The sequence below is a fragment of the Dendrobates tinctorius genome, unplaced genomic scaffold, assembly GCF_039654945.1.
Source record: "Dendrobates tinctorius isolate UK_male_01 unplaced genomic scaffold, ASM3965494v1 ptg000308l, whole genome shotgun sequence".
In the NCBI taxonomy this organism is placed as follows: domain Eukaryota; kingdom Metazoa; phylum Chordata; class Amphibia; order Anura; family Dendrobatidae; genus Dendrobates; species Dendrobates tinctorius.
Window position 1 is genome coordinate 2,863,799 of NW_027361975.1, and position 14,968 is coordinate 2,878,766.

Sequence of the window (14,968 nt, forward strand, 5' to 3'; positions counted from 1 at the left end):
CCCCCCAATGAACTTTTCTAGATATGTGGTCAGAACTTTGAACCCCCAAGGGCTTTAGAGGAGTTTATAACGTACAGCCGTACAATTAAAAAATCATATTTTTTCCACGAAAATGATCTTTTCACCCCAAATTTTTATTTTCCCAAGGGAAACAGGACCCCAAAAGTTATTGTGCAATTTGTCCTAAGTACGCCAATACCCCATATGTGGGGGTAAACCACTGTTTGGGCGCATGGCAGAGCTCAGAAGGGAATGAGTGCCGTTTGACTTTTTCAACGCTGAATTGGCTTGACGCCATATCGCATTTGGAGAGCCCCTGATGTGCCTAAACAGTGGAAACCTCCCACAAAAGACACCATTTTGGAAACTGAATCCCCCAAGGAACTTATCTAGATGTGTGTTGAGAACTTTGAACTCCCATGGGCTTCACATAAGTTTATAACGTACAGCAATACAATTAAAAAATCATATTTTTTCCACAAAAAGGATCTTTTCACCCCCAATTGTTATTTTCTCAAGGGAATCGGGATCCCAAACATTATTGTGTAATTTGTCCTGAGTACACTGATACCCAATATGTGGGGGAAAACCACTGTTTGGGCGCATGGCAGAGCTCAGAAGGGAAGGAGCACCGTTTGACGCAAAATTGGCTGGAATTGAGATCAGGTGCCATGTCAGAAGTTTATAATGCCTTGGCGTGAAAATAAAAAAAATCATATTTTTTCCACAAACATGATCTTTTAGTCCCCAATTTTTTTATTTTCCCAAGGGTAACAGGAGAAATTGGACCCCAAAAGTTGTTGTCCAATTTGTCCTGAGTATGTTGATACCCCATATGTGGGAGAAAACTACTGTATGGGCACACGTCGGGGTTCGGAAGGGAAGTGTTGACGTTTTGGAATGCAGACTTTGATGGAATGGTCTGTGGTTGTCTTGTCACATTTGGAGAGCCCCTGATGTGCCTAAATTGTGGAAACCCCCCCACAAGTGACCCCATTTTGAAAACTAGACCTCCAAGGAACTTATCTAGATGTGTGGTGAGCACTTTGAACGGCCAAGTGCTTCACAGAAGTTTATAACGTCAAGTCATGAAAATAAAAAGATTCATATTTTTTTCCACAAAAATGATATTTTTGCTCCCAAGTTTTTTATTTTCCCAAGGGTAACAGGAGAAATTTGACCCAAAAGTTGTGCAATTTGTCCTGAGTACGATGATACCCCATATGTGGGGGTAAACCATTGTTTGGGCGCATGGCAGAGCTTGGCAGGGAAGGAGCACCATTTGACTTTTTCAACGCAGAATTGGCTGCAATTGAGATCAGATGCCATGTTGCATTTGGAGAGCCCCTGATGTGCCTAAAGAGTGGAAACCCCCCAATTCTAACTCCAACCCTAACCCCAACACACCCCTAACCCTAAGCTCAGCCCTAACCCTAGCCCTAAACCTAATGGGAAAATGGAAATAAATACAATTTTTTAAATTTTATTATCTTTTCCTATCTAAGGGGGTGATAAAGGGAGTTTGATTTACTATTTAGGGCTGGTTTTTATGTTTGGTAGCTGTCACACAATAGTTTTTGCATCACCACATTTTGAGAGCTATAATTTTTCCGTATTTTGACCCACAGAGTCATGTGAGATCTTATTTTCTATGGGACGAGTTGACGTTTTTATTGGTACCATTTTCAGGCACGTGACATTTTTTGATCGCTTTTTTTTCTGATGTATTCCTGGATACTCCTTGTTTTATCCGTGATGGTGGCTTGGATGCTTATCAAGCCTCGACCACCCTCCTTTCTGTTGGTATACTGTTGGTATACAGGTGGATGAGTGGATAAGATCCCCCTTTAATTAAGAATGCTATTTTAGGAGGGAATACTTGTCCTTTCTAAGTCTGCCTATTTAATAGGTGAAAACTAGTAATTGTGCAGTTTGGCATCATAGTGTGTACCAAACTGAAAATGGTCCAAAGAAATCTAAGGAGAGAGCTGTCTCAGGAGATTAGAAATAAAATTATAGACAAACATGTAAAAGGTGAAAGCTATAAGGCCGTCTCCAAATAGCTTTATTTTATTACAGTTGAACATATTATTCAGGCGTTTAAAGGGACTCTGACAGCACAGAATGACTGTTCAACCCAAGTTCCACCACTCGGTGCATAATGGTGGGGTCAATCATTTATATACACCTTCCCACTTGTTTTGTTTTCCATATATCAGCACCCTTCTCTGGCTCTATAAAGTCAGACCTGTTAATCAAAGAAGAGGGAAGAGGGGGAAATTTCAGGGAAACAAGCAGGTGGGAAAGTTCACTTAAATGATTGTCAGTACCGAGTGCTTGTTCTTGGTTTGAACAGTCATTTTCTGCTGACAGATTCCCTTTAAGAACTATGGTACTGTAGCTAACCTCCTTGATTGTGGCTGCTAGAGGAAAATTGCTGACAAATTGAAAAGAGGGATGGTAAACAAAGAACCTAGAACAAATTCCAAAGAGATTATAGGTGAACTCCAGGATCAAATATGTAGCAGATGGTTAAATCCAATGAATGTAATGTATTTTCTAGCATATCGGAATTAAAATATAAATTTTAATATAGAAGTTACGATGTACAATACAAAATAATATTGTGGTAACGTGTTAGCTTGAAAAATAAATGTAAATACTTATGTCCCCCCAAAATATTGAGAAAAGTATTCAAGAAGTGATACCTTTATTGTCTAACCAGAGAAATTATATTTGCAAGCTTTCAAGGTTCAGAAGGCCCCTTCATCAGGCATATACTGAGAAGAGATGACAACATTTATATAGGAATTATACAAGGACATGAGAGCTGAACCATCTTTGCTGTGCCACCATCAGCCCCAGAGCACCAAAACCGCAGTGTCGGCCACCCATTGCCGAACACCACAGGTGGCGTCACAATTAAACACCACATAACTATCCTCTATTTAATTTCTGGATGCCCAGGGCCACGGACCAGCTCACTGTCACCGTGACATCCCCTTTTGAGAGCCTGACTGGCCCGGTACTGAGTAACCTAAGGCCCTGCGGGGCACTCCACAAAAACCTTAATTTGATTTTCTTGACCTATCTGTCAAGCATCTCTCATGTCCTTGTATAATTCCTATATAAATGTTGTCATCTCTTCTCAGTATATGCCTGATGGACTCAATTTGACACCTGAATTCATGACCCATTACATGGACACAGTTCACACCTCCACAAGAAGGTCTACTCAGGGGCGTATCTAAGGGGGGCAGCCGGGGCAGTTGCCCCGGGCGCAGCCAGCAGAGGGGCGCAGTCGGGCCGCCTAATGCAGCGGTCTGCAGTGTCCTCCCTGGTGGCTGCGTTCTGCCCTCCCCGGCCTGAGAGTCGGCGGTTCTCTGTGTCAGCTGTCAAGCTGAGAGCTGGCACAGAGAAGGTGCGCATGCCGGCTCCCAGGGAACAATTGTACTGGCGTCTATACAGACGCCAGTACAATTGAAATTCTGACCGCCCGGCCAGAGCGACGTCAGCAGCGTGATCAGGTCATGTGATCACGCTGCTGACATCACTCCCCGGCGCCTAGACCGAACGCTGGTGGTAAGTGCTCCACTGCGGAGCTGAAGACACTGAAGATGGGGGGTGTTAATGTGGGGAAGGGGGTTAATGAGTGGGGGGTTAATGAGTGGGGATGGGGGTTAATGTGGGGAAGGGGGTTAATGAGTGGGGGGGTTAATGAGTGGGGATGGGGGTTAATTTGTGTGGGGGGTTAATGAGTGGGGATGGGGCTAATAAATGGGGATGGAGGTTAATGAGTGGGGATGGGGGTTAATGTGTGTGGGGGTTAATGAGGGGATGGGGGTTAATTTGTGGGGGGTTAATGTGTGTGGGGGGTTAATGAGTGGGGATGGGGGTTAATTTGTGTGGGGTTAATGTGTGGGGGGTTAATGAGTGGGGATGGGGGTTAATGTGTGGGGGGTTAATGTGTGGGGGGTTAATGAGTGGGGATGGGGTTAATGTGTGGGGGTTAATGAGTGGAGATGGGGGTTAATGTCTGGGGGTTAATGAGTGGGGATGGGGGTTAATGTGTGTGGGAGGTTAATGAGTGGGGATGGGGATACTAAATGTGTGGGGGAATTTGGAGTGGGGGTACATAATGTGGGGGGATTTGGGAGTAGGGATGGGGGGTTATTGAGTGAGGTTGGGGGATTATTTAATGTGGGGGGGATTTGGAGTGGGGATGGGGGTTATTTAATGTGTGGGGGATTTGGAGTGGGGATGGGGGGTTATTTGGGGGATTTGGGAGTAGGGGTCATTGAGTGAGGTTGGGGGGTTATTTAATGTGTTGGGGATTTGGAGTGGGGATGGGGGGTTATTTAATGTGTGGGGGATTTGGAGTAGGGATGGGGGGTTAATTAATGTGTGGGGGGATTTGGAGTGGGGATGGGGGGTTATTTAATGTGTGGGGGGATTTGGAGTGGGGATGGGGGTTATTTAATGTGTGTGAGGGATTTGGAGTGGGGATGGGGGGTTATTTAATGTGTGGGGGGATTTGGAGTGGGGATGGGGGTTATTTAATGTGTGTGAGGAATTTGAAGTGGGGATGGGGGTTATTTAATGTGTGGGGGGATTTGGAGTGGGGATGGGGGGTTACTTAATGTGTGTGAGGGATTTGGAGTGGCGATGGGGGTTATTTAATGTATGGGGGATTTGGAGTTGGGATGGGGGTTATTTAATGTGTGTGAGGGATTTGGAGTGGGGATGGGGATTTAATGTGTGTGGGGGGATTTGGAGTGGGGATCGGGGGCTATTTAATGTGTGTGAGGGATGGGGATTTGGAGTGGGGATGGGGGATTTAATGTGTGTGGGGAGATTTGAGGACACAAAATGAAGAGTATGTATGAGGAAACAGTATGGGGGATGGGTGCAGACAGTATGGGGAGCGAACGGGTTAATGTATATGGACACAGTATGGGGAGTGAGGGAGATGGGATGTGTGCAGACACAGTATGGGGAGTCGGGGGTATGTGTGAGCAGACAGTATAGAGAGAGGGGGTAAATATATGAGGAGACAGTATGGTGAACAGAGGGGATGTTAGAGGAAACAGTATGAGGAGGGAGGGGAGTAGTGTGAAGAGACAGTATATTGCAGATATTTTTATTCAGGAGCATTATAATGACACTTCTATCTTTAAGGGGGTCATGTGGAGATTTGCTGCAGAAGACCGGAGAAGGTGGAAGTCTGCAGAGACGGCTGTGGATGAGAAAACTCATCATGGGGTCTGGACAAGAAGAAAAGAGACCGACTCCAGAGACGACATCATCTATAAGGTACCTGGATGTAAATATTATTTGTGATAATGACTAATTCTCATGTTTTTATTTGCTAGGAACATTAAAGGGGTTGTCCAGGTTTGTGCTGAGTCTGCAGTCATTCTATGTGACTGCAGACTTCTGAATTCTCACAGTGCTCACTGAACGCTGTCAGGATTCTCTCATGTCGGTAATTTACATATATGCGGTCACATGCTGACTAGACATGTGTGGCCTCACTCAATGAAAATGAACAGAGCGAGGCCGGGAACATCTAGTCAGAATGTGGCCAGAAGTATACAAATCACATACATGTGCTGACATGACTGTTTATCGGCAAGGGAGAATCCTAAAAGTGTGCAGTGCATTAGTTGTGAGAATTCAGAAGCCTGCAATGTCAGGATTGTGCTCTGCAGATTCCAGTGTCATCACATAGACACTTCACTCATATGCGATTTTCATAGTTATGGTCCTGTGACAACGAGCTTCTCTTCCTGCTTTCAGTTTTTTACTGAACATTGAGAGGATTAGGGAGAGCAGCTCGTGGGTACATGGCTAACTGTGCAAGTCGCATATGTATTTGGGGGGGGGGCAAGCCAAATTCTTGCCCCGGGTGCCAGAAAGCCTAGATACACCTCTGGGTCTCCTGATGTCTTTCACACCTCTACGAGAAGATCTTCAGATGTCTAATAGAACACTTCCACCTCATCTACATGTATACAGAAACCTTAATTTGATTTTCTTGGCCTATATTTCAAGCATCTCTCATGTCCTGGTATAATTCCTATATAAATGTTGTCATCTCTTCTCAGTATCTGCCTGATGAAGGGGCCTTCTGAGCCTCGAAAGCTTGAAAATATAATTTCTCTGGTTAGCCAATAAAGGTATCACTCCTTGAATACTTTTCTCAATTTTTTAGGGGGGACATAAGTATTTACATCTAATATAGAAGTTAAAATTTCAAAAAAACACAAAAACAAGCAGAAAAATACTGGTGCAAGGTGCCAAAAAGAATAGGGCCAGACAGCCCAGTGGGGCATAACCTACCAGAAGTAGTCGTTGAAGGACCAAGGTGTTGTTGTCTGTGGGACCTTCTGAATGCTCTATGTTAGGTGGTCCACAGGATCCACCTCAGTATGGTCTTCTTCGTATGTACGAATAGGGGTTTTGATATGGCTTCATTTAAAAACATATACCCGTCTTTCTAACATATGTTTGTACAATTAGGGTAATTGTATTTTTATATTAAGAAGTACTAATCTGCCATAATCACAGAGTGTAACCAGAGGCTTGAGGGTCCTATAGCCCAGAAGTATAATAATGTGGTACCCCTGGTAGTTTATGCCCCACTGGGCTGTCTGGCCTTATTCTTTTTGGCACCTTGCACCAGTATTTTTCTGTTTGTTTTTGTGTTTTTTTTAAATTTTGAACTCCAGGATCAAGGAGCAATGTCAGTGTCAGTGCAGAGTCAGATCACATCTTCAGATCACAGTTCATTGTGGTCTTGGCCAAAATCATAGACAGAGAGGAAACCATTGCTGAAAGCAAATTCTAAAAAAGTGAATCTGGAATTTACCAAAATGCGTATTGACAAGCCACAAGCTTTTGTGAGAATGTTCTATGTAAAACTGAGTTATGTGAAAATTGAAAACCATTACGATGCATTGTAAAAAGTTACAAGATATAATGAAAAAAGCTTCCTTAGGTCATGTAAAGAACTCTACTGACTCATGATGGAAAGTGTTAGGTATTAAATTGCACAACGGGTAATCTTTGCAGTCCACACCTCAAGTGTAGCAGAAATCATGGATTATTATATACTGTAGGTGACACATTTTCCAGGTTACATGAATTCTAAATAAGTAGACATAGGTATGTAATGGCAGAATTGTTATGGTGTCACAGAGGATCATCAATTCAAAATATAATGGCTAAATAGCTGGAAACCCCCAGTGATAAAAGCAACTGCACTTTAGAAGAATGGGATTCCACATATTTGTTTTAGTGTAAGGCAATTAGTTTTAGTTATATTGTGATCCATCTATGAACGGTATCACATGTTGTAATGATTTCTAGTTAGTGATTATGGTACAAAAGTACTAACCCTTAATTGAAGAATTGCAGGTTAGATAAAAGTCATTAATACCACATTCCAATTGATCATATTAAGGGTGTGAGAGTTGCTTCACAATGATGTATATTTGCAGCACTGGAAACTGTGTGGCTGCAGCAGTAGTGCCCAAGTGATTAGGATCAGGAGAGTCATTCACAGCCTTAATAACACTCTAATAGCAGATATGAGAGAAACTGGAAAATGATAGTTGCAACTCTATACAAAATTTTGGTAAGACTAAGAGCACTGGCAAACCAAAGATACCCACCTGCATAAATAACTTCAAAATAGAATATAACAATATGTGCTGACTCTCTAAGCATTGTCAGCACATAGTTTAATATTTGACTTTAATTAATTGAAACTTACAAATAGCCCCCAAGAATAAAATTAAAAATAAATAATGAAAACAATATATTCATAGTTTCATAGCTTTAAGGTTAAAGATAGACTTAAGTCCATCAAGTTCAACCTATAACCTAACATGTTGATCCATAGGAAGGTAAAAACCCCAAGAGGCATCTGTAATGTTGGTGGATGTGAACCCACTGCGCTACAGGCCAGGCTTACCCTGATGGGGAGTGACAAAGCATCTACAAGGTGTTCACTAGAACCTCTGATGGTGAGGATAGTCTGAACCTCTGGTAGACACCAGCTATCACTCCAGAGCAGTCCCTGAGACTGCAGCAGCGTAGGCAGAAGGTTTAAGGTTGGGGCAGTCAGTAGTGATGAACGAGTATACTCGTTGCTCGGGTTTTCCTGACTATGCTCAGGTGTCCGCCGAGTATTTTGGCGTGCTCAGAGATTTAGTTTGTGTCGACTCAGCTGCATGATTTGTGGCTGCTGGACAGGCTGAATACATGTGAGGAATGCCTGTTTGTTAGGGAATTCCCACATGTATTCAGGCTGTCTATTAGCCGTAAATCATGCAGCTACTTCGACAAACACTAAATCTCCAAGCATGCCAAAATACTCAAGCAACGAGTATACTCGCTCATCACTAGCAGTCAGCACAAGCAGTATTTGGAACTAAGATCAGGAGTGAAGAGATCAGGATAAACGAGAAGGCAAGCTGGGTTAACAACAGGTGAGGCAAAACAGGAATGTGACAATACTGCAAGCAAGAGACTGGACTGCTAGCAACTAGTGATGGGCAAGCACTAAAATGCTCGGGTGCTCGTTGCTCGGGTCGAATATTTTGTAATGCTTGGGTTCTCGACCCAAGCAACGAGCCCAATGTAAGTCTATGGGAAACTCAAGCATTTTTGCCGCGGCCCACTGGAGGTCTTTAGAGGGTCTAAAAACAGCTGAAATCGTTGGGAACATTGCTCAAATGATGTGAGAACATCATTTGGAAGGTCCCTGGAAGCATTTCTGACTCCCAGGTCACAGCTGTGAACAATGTTGTCTGTGTCTTACGCCACTTTTGCAAAGTTACAAAAAAACGAAACCAAAATGGATTATCTTGGGAAATATGTTAAGGAACATCCTTTCCAGGGTAATGACTTGTATATAAGGCAAAATAAATAACCAAAAACAAAAATGCTCGTCCACACCTTGGACTATGTTAACTCATAGCGTTTTTGATGCGTTTTTCAACTTTAGCAGTGGTTTCAACCCAGACAAATGCATTCACTGGGAAATGTCATTGTAACATTTTACAACCTTATCTGGCCATGTGGTGTGTGACACATCAGACACATCCTGTTTCATTTATGAAGGAGCGACTCTGAAAGTCACAAAGCCTATTTTTACAGGGTTATCAGGCGGCCTTTACTATTCTTAAAGTGCCAACAGTCGGCCCTCACTATTCTTAGAGAGTCATCAGCCGGCTATGCTTTGCTGTTCCTATTACTAACCCCTTAGTGACAGAGCCATTTTGCAGATTAATGACCAGGCCAATTTTTACAATTGTGACCACTGTCACTTTATGAGGTTATAACTCTGGAACGCTTTAACGGATCCCACTGATTCTGAGATTGTTTTTTCGTGACATACTTTACTTCATGTTAGTTGTAAAATTTCTTCTATATGACTTGCGTTTAATTATGAAAAAAATGGAAATATGGTGAAAATTTTGAAAATTTTGCAATTTTCAAATTTAAAATTTTTATGCCCTTAAATAAGAGAGATATGTCACACAAATTTCTTAATAAATAACATTTCCCACATGTCTACTTTACATCAGCACAATTTTGGAAACAAAATTTTTTTGTTAGGAAGTTATAAGGGTTCAAATTTGAACAACGATTTCTCATTTTTACAACAAAATTTACAAAACCATTTTTTTTAGGGACAACAGGATATTTAACCCCTCTCTGCCATCTGACGTACTATCCCGTCCATGGGACCCGGGCCCCTATGCCCATGGATGGGATAGTACATCATAGCGATCAGCGGCGCTCACGTGGTGAGCGCTGCTGATCGCAGCCGGGTGTCAGCTGATTATCACAGCTGACACCCGTCACTATGTGTCAGGGTTGGTCACGGACCGCCCCCGACACGTTAACCCCTGGCACACTGTGATCAAACACGATCGCAGTGTATCGGGGTTTTAGGGAAGCATCGGGAGGGAGGGGGCTTCCTCCGTGCTTCCCTGAGACCCCCGCAGCAGCGCAATGTGCAGCGCTGCTGCGGGGGTCTCCTTCCCTGCAGGTCCCCGGATCCAAAATGGTGGCGGGGACCTTCGGGGGCCTGCAGGGAGCTGGCTTCCTCAGTGCCTGCAGAGCGTAGGCACGAGGAAGCCTTCTGCAGTGCTTGTGACGGATTGCTGATCTGTCACAGCGATCTGTGATGTGACAGGTCACAGCGATCTGTGATGTGGCAGATCAGCGATCTGTCACATGACAGTTATGTCCCTACTGGGACATTGTAATAAAGTAAAAAAAAAAATGTAAAAATAATTTATAAAAAATCGCTAAATAAATTGAAAAAAAAATATTCCCTAATAAATTCATTTTTTGGAAATAAAAAAAAACAATAAAAGTGCACATATTTAGTATCGCCACATCCGTAACGACCCGCGTTATAAAACTGTCCCATTAGTTAACCCCTTTATTGAACCCCTTAAAAAATAAAAATAAAAAACGAAGCAAAAAATAAAGCTGTCATGGTCCAGTCCGGAGTTTATTTTCTGGTATCTTCACTCCGGACTGGTCATGCGGGAGTTAATCTCCTCAGCCTCGTTCTGGAGCTAGCTGGGCTATTTCAGTCTCTCACAGCCTGCTGACCAGTGTTTGTGATACCTCAAGCTTCCAGTTTAGAGCCTCTGACCCTTGTGCCTTGGTGATCCTCCTGCCTTTGACTGATATTCACGTGTATGACCTGGACTGATCTCTGACCCCGTCTCTTGGTATTCGGCTCTGCTGTTACTTTTCCTCTCTGGCATCTGACTCCCCGGCTTGTACCCCGACCACATATTTTCTCTCACGTTTGGGACCCCATGCTCATGTTCTGACTTTCTGACTCTCGGCTTGGTATTTTGACTACGTGTATTGCTGCTCCTTCTGGTACGTCTGCTACTGCTAGTTTCTGACTCGGTTTGTCTGACTATTATCTCTCGTTACCTGTGGCACCTGTGCTGTTGCTCAGTGTTGCTGCTCTTAGTGTGTAACCTCTCTTCCCTCACCAGCTCCCCCTGGTGGAGGTTTCACTACATTATCAATAACCTATACATTTAAACGGAATTTTGCACTTTTATTTTTTTTGGTCATGTATCTGCTGCATAACTTGGCAGATCAAGTGTCCAGTTTGACGCAGATGGCGCAGGACTTTTCTGTGAATCATCAGTCCCTTGTCATGTCTCTTACCCACTTGCAGAAAGAACTGACTGAGACTATTAAGACCATGCAGGGAAACACCTCTCATATTGTTTGTCCACCAGGTGACTCTGTAGATGTTATTTTGCACTCTCCTGAACCCTCAGTTAAACTTCCTGACACATTTTCTGGCGAAAAAGATAAATTTCACATATTCAAGGAGAGTTGTAAATTATGGTTTTCTCTTAGACCCCGATCATCTGGGGATGAGACTCAGCGGGTAGGGATTGTTATCTCCTTACTTAGGGAGGGTCCCCAATCCTGGGCTTTCTCGTTGCCCCCTACTGCCCCTGAACGGATGTCGGTAGATAAGTCCTAGGGCCTCAAAGAACCTATCTATAATGAACCGGACCGTGTTAGGGTGACAGAGGACACTATTTTGGGTCTGGGACAAGGGAAGCACTCAGCCAAATGGTACAGCTCCGAATTCCATCGATGGTCCACTGAGGTGTCCTGGGACGACTCCACACTGAGATGTCTGTTCAGGAAGGGACTGTCGGATTGCTTGAAGGACGCTCTGGCTCTCCATCCACCTCCCAGCTCATTGGAGGAGGCTATGACTCAGGCTATCCGTATGGATCGGAGACTGCGGGAGAGAGGTGTTATTCAGCGAGGGTTTCCGTTTTTCCCTGCTAACCCTGATGTTTTGCTTCCATCTGAACCTATGGAGGTGGGAGCCACCAACCCCCAGGAGAAAGAGAGGAAATAGCGACGTGATGGAAAATTGTGTTTTTACTGCGGAGATCCCGGACATTGGATAAAAGACTGCCCCTCCTATCCTCCGACTAACAAGCGGTTGAGTCTGGGTGATAATCGTGGAGATCACCCAGACTTTCAGGTACCTTTTTCTTCTTTTTCAAAGATACTGCTAAAGGTGGAACTTGATGTTGAGAACGGCTTTTTCCATACTTCGGCTTTTGTAGACTGTGGGTCATCCCTGAACCTGATTGACTCTAAGCTGTGACTCGCTATAGATTAGGGACAGTTAGTGTCAGGAACACTGCATTGTACTTGCTCACTGAGCCAGTGCACGTGTCCTGAGTAAGACAACCTGTGCTCAGAGATACCTGTGGAGCGGGCAGCAGCAGAGAAGATGCGTGCTTCAGACCCACAGGACCTGAAGCATGTGACTGCAGGGGGCATGGCCTAAACTCCTGAGAGCTAGGAGCTGCAGGAAAACTCCTAGAATGGTAACTACGGAACAAAGTTACTAATAGGCATAGACAGGGAAATAAACCAGATCAGGCCGGGGTCAAAGCACGAGATAGCACAACAATTACCAAAGGGCAAGACAGAACGGATAGTCAAGACGTAGCCAAAAGTCAGAAACCAGAGAAGCAGATATACAGTACAGAATCAACAGGAAAACTCACAACGGGGGACAGAACCGGATCAGAACCATGTAAGCAAGCTATAAGACACCGAAAAGGCACAAAGGGGTCAAAACACTCAGCCAAAGGTAAAAGTATAACTGACAGGGATTGGAGTATCTCAGGGCAATAAAAAGCTCTGCCTGAACCAAAGAGAGGCCACAATAATTAACCCCAGGCGTGCAGGTCAAAGCCTGCACTGAGCTCAAGACATTAACCCCTGACGTGCAGGTCAAAACCTGCACTGAGATCATGACAGTTAGGTTGGGTACTCCCTTAAAAATTGTGGCTGTTGACTCTCACTAAGGATGGTCTCCATTTCATTTCTAAAGAATTCACCCTCAGGGTGGGGGCCCTATACCAGGAGCGCATGTCATACTTTGTTTTGGATAACCTCCCTGCTGGCCTGGTGTTGGGGTTTCCCTGGTTGCAACGGCATAACCCGGTTATTGACTGGGGGTCCCGGGATATTGTTAAATGGGGACTTGGTTGTTCTGAAAATTGTCTTGCTACTGTGTCTATGTCATCCATCAGTCTGGAGGGTATTCCGGAGTACCTGAAGGATTTTGAGGATGTGTTCTCCGAAAAGGAGGCTGAGGTTCTACCACCACACCGCCCATTCGATTGTGCCGTGGATCTTGTTCCCAGTGCGAAATTGCCCAAAGCCCGGCTGTACAATCTCTCCGGCCCTGAGCGGGCTGCTGTGAAGGAGTATATCTCTGAGAGCCTCCGTAAAGGGGATATATGGCCATCTGTCTCTCCCGTGGCAACGGGGTTCTTTTTTGTGAAAAAAAAGGATGGTGGTTTACGCCCATGCCTCGATTTTCGAGAACTGAATAAAATAACCATAAGAAACACTTATCCTCTCCCACTGATACCTGATTTGTACAATCAATTGTCGGGGGCCAGGTGGTTCTCTGAGTTGGACCTCAGGGGAGCATACAATCTCATCCATATGCGGGAGGCGGATAAATGGAAAACTGCGTTTCTCACCTCTGAGGGTCTGTTTGAAAGTTTGGTTATGCCCTTCGGTTTGACTAACGCACCAGCGGTATTCCAGAATTTCATTAACCATGTTTTTTCTAATTTTATTGGACGCTTTGTAGTTGTTTATCTTGACGATATACTCATATATTCTTCTGATAGACAAAGTCATATGGGTCATCTTCATGCGGTTCTCCAGAGGCTCAGGGAGAACTCACTCTTTGCCAAATTGGAGAAATGTTCATTTTTTACTCAAAAATTGTCCATTCTAGGGGTCCTCCTGTCCGCTGAGGGGTTTTCGTATGGACCCTAGGAAGGTACAGGCCATTGTGGATTGGGTGCAACCCAAAGATCTCCAGGGTCTTCAGCAATTTCTGGGTTTCGCCAATTATTATAGAAAATTCATCAAGGGGTTCTCTCAAGTGGTCAAACTCCTCACTGATCTCACCCAAAAGGGGGCGGATCTCAAAAACTGGTCAGCTGCAGCTGTGGCGGCGTTTTCTTTGTTAAAAGAATGTTTCATGACTGCTCCGGTACTGGTGCAACCTGACTTGTCTAAACCATTCATCATAGAAGTGTCATGATCTGAAGTGATCTGACAGTTTTAAATTGCACTGGGTGAACTTTTTTTACTTTGGAAAGTTCCAAGGTGTCTTGACTGTCCCCGGTGGTGGTGAGTGGTATTGCACTTTAGGGTTTTTTGCACTTAATTATGGATCAGGTGTAACACCCTATAAAGGTGTGCTCAGGGTGTTCACTCACTGCCTGTGATATTGTGAGTTTGTGTTCACTCTGTTTTTGGAGAGCCTGGAGGAAGGATGGAGCTGGTGAGGAGTCCTGCGCAGCTTAGCCAGGGGGGAAGAGTGTCAGCTATGGTGTCTGGACGAAGGGCTGGCATGGCGTGGTGGAGTCGCAGTGATGGTGTCAGCGGGAAGTGTCTGCATGGGCTGGTGGAGTGGTTACTATGGAGAGTGGCACTCACCATGTGGGACTTGGCTGCTGAACTGGACTCAAGCATGCTCGACTTCGGGTCAGAAGCTGAACTTATCCTTGGGACTCTGGTTCTAAGCAGCTGCAACTGGTTGTGGACTCTGCTCCAAGGCTGCACTAAGGTGAAGGATCCTGTAATGGTGATGGATCCAGGTGGAGGAGAAGATGCACTCAGGTGGAGGGCTCTGTTGCTGGGAGCGCACGCAACAGAGCAAAGCTAAGTGGTGTTTTCCCTGTATTGTCTCTTTCCTCGTGTGTTATTAGTGCAGTGGTGGGATTAGTCTCCGCACCGACCCATTCCCTAGTGAGGGTTTAGGGTCAGGGTGAGCAAGGGCGTTAAGGTACGCGTGCGGCGACAGGTTCGGAGCCTGTATAGGGAATGTCAGGAGTGCAGGGAC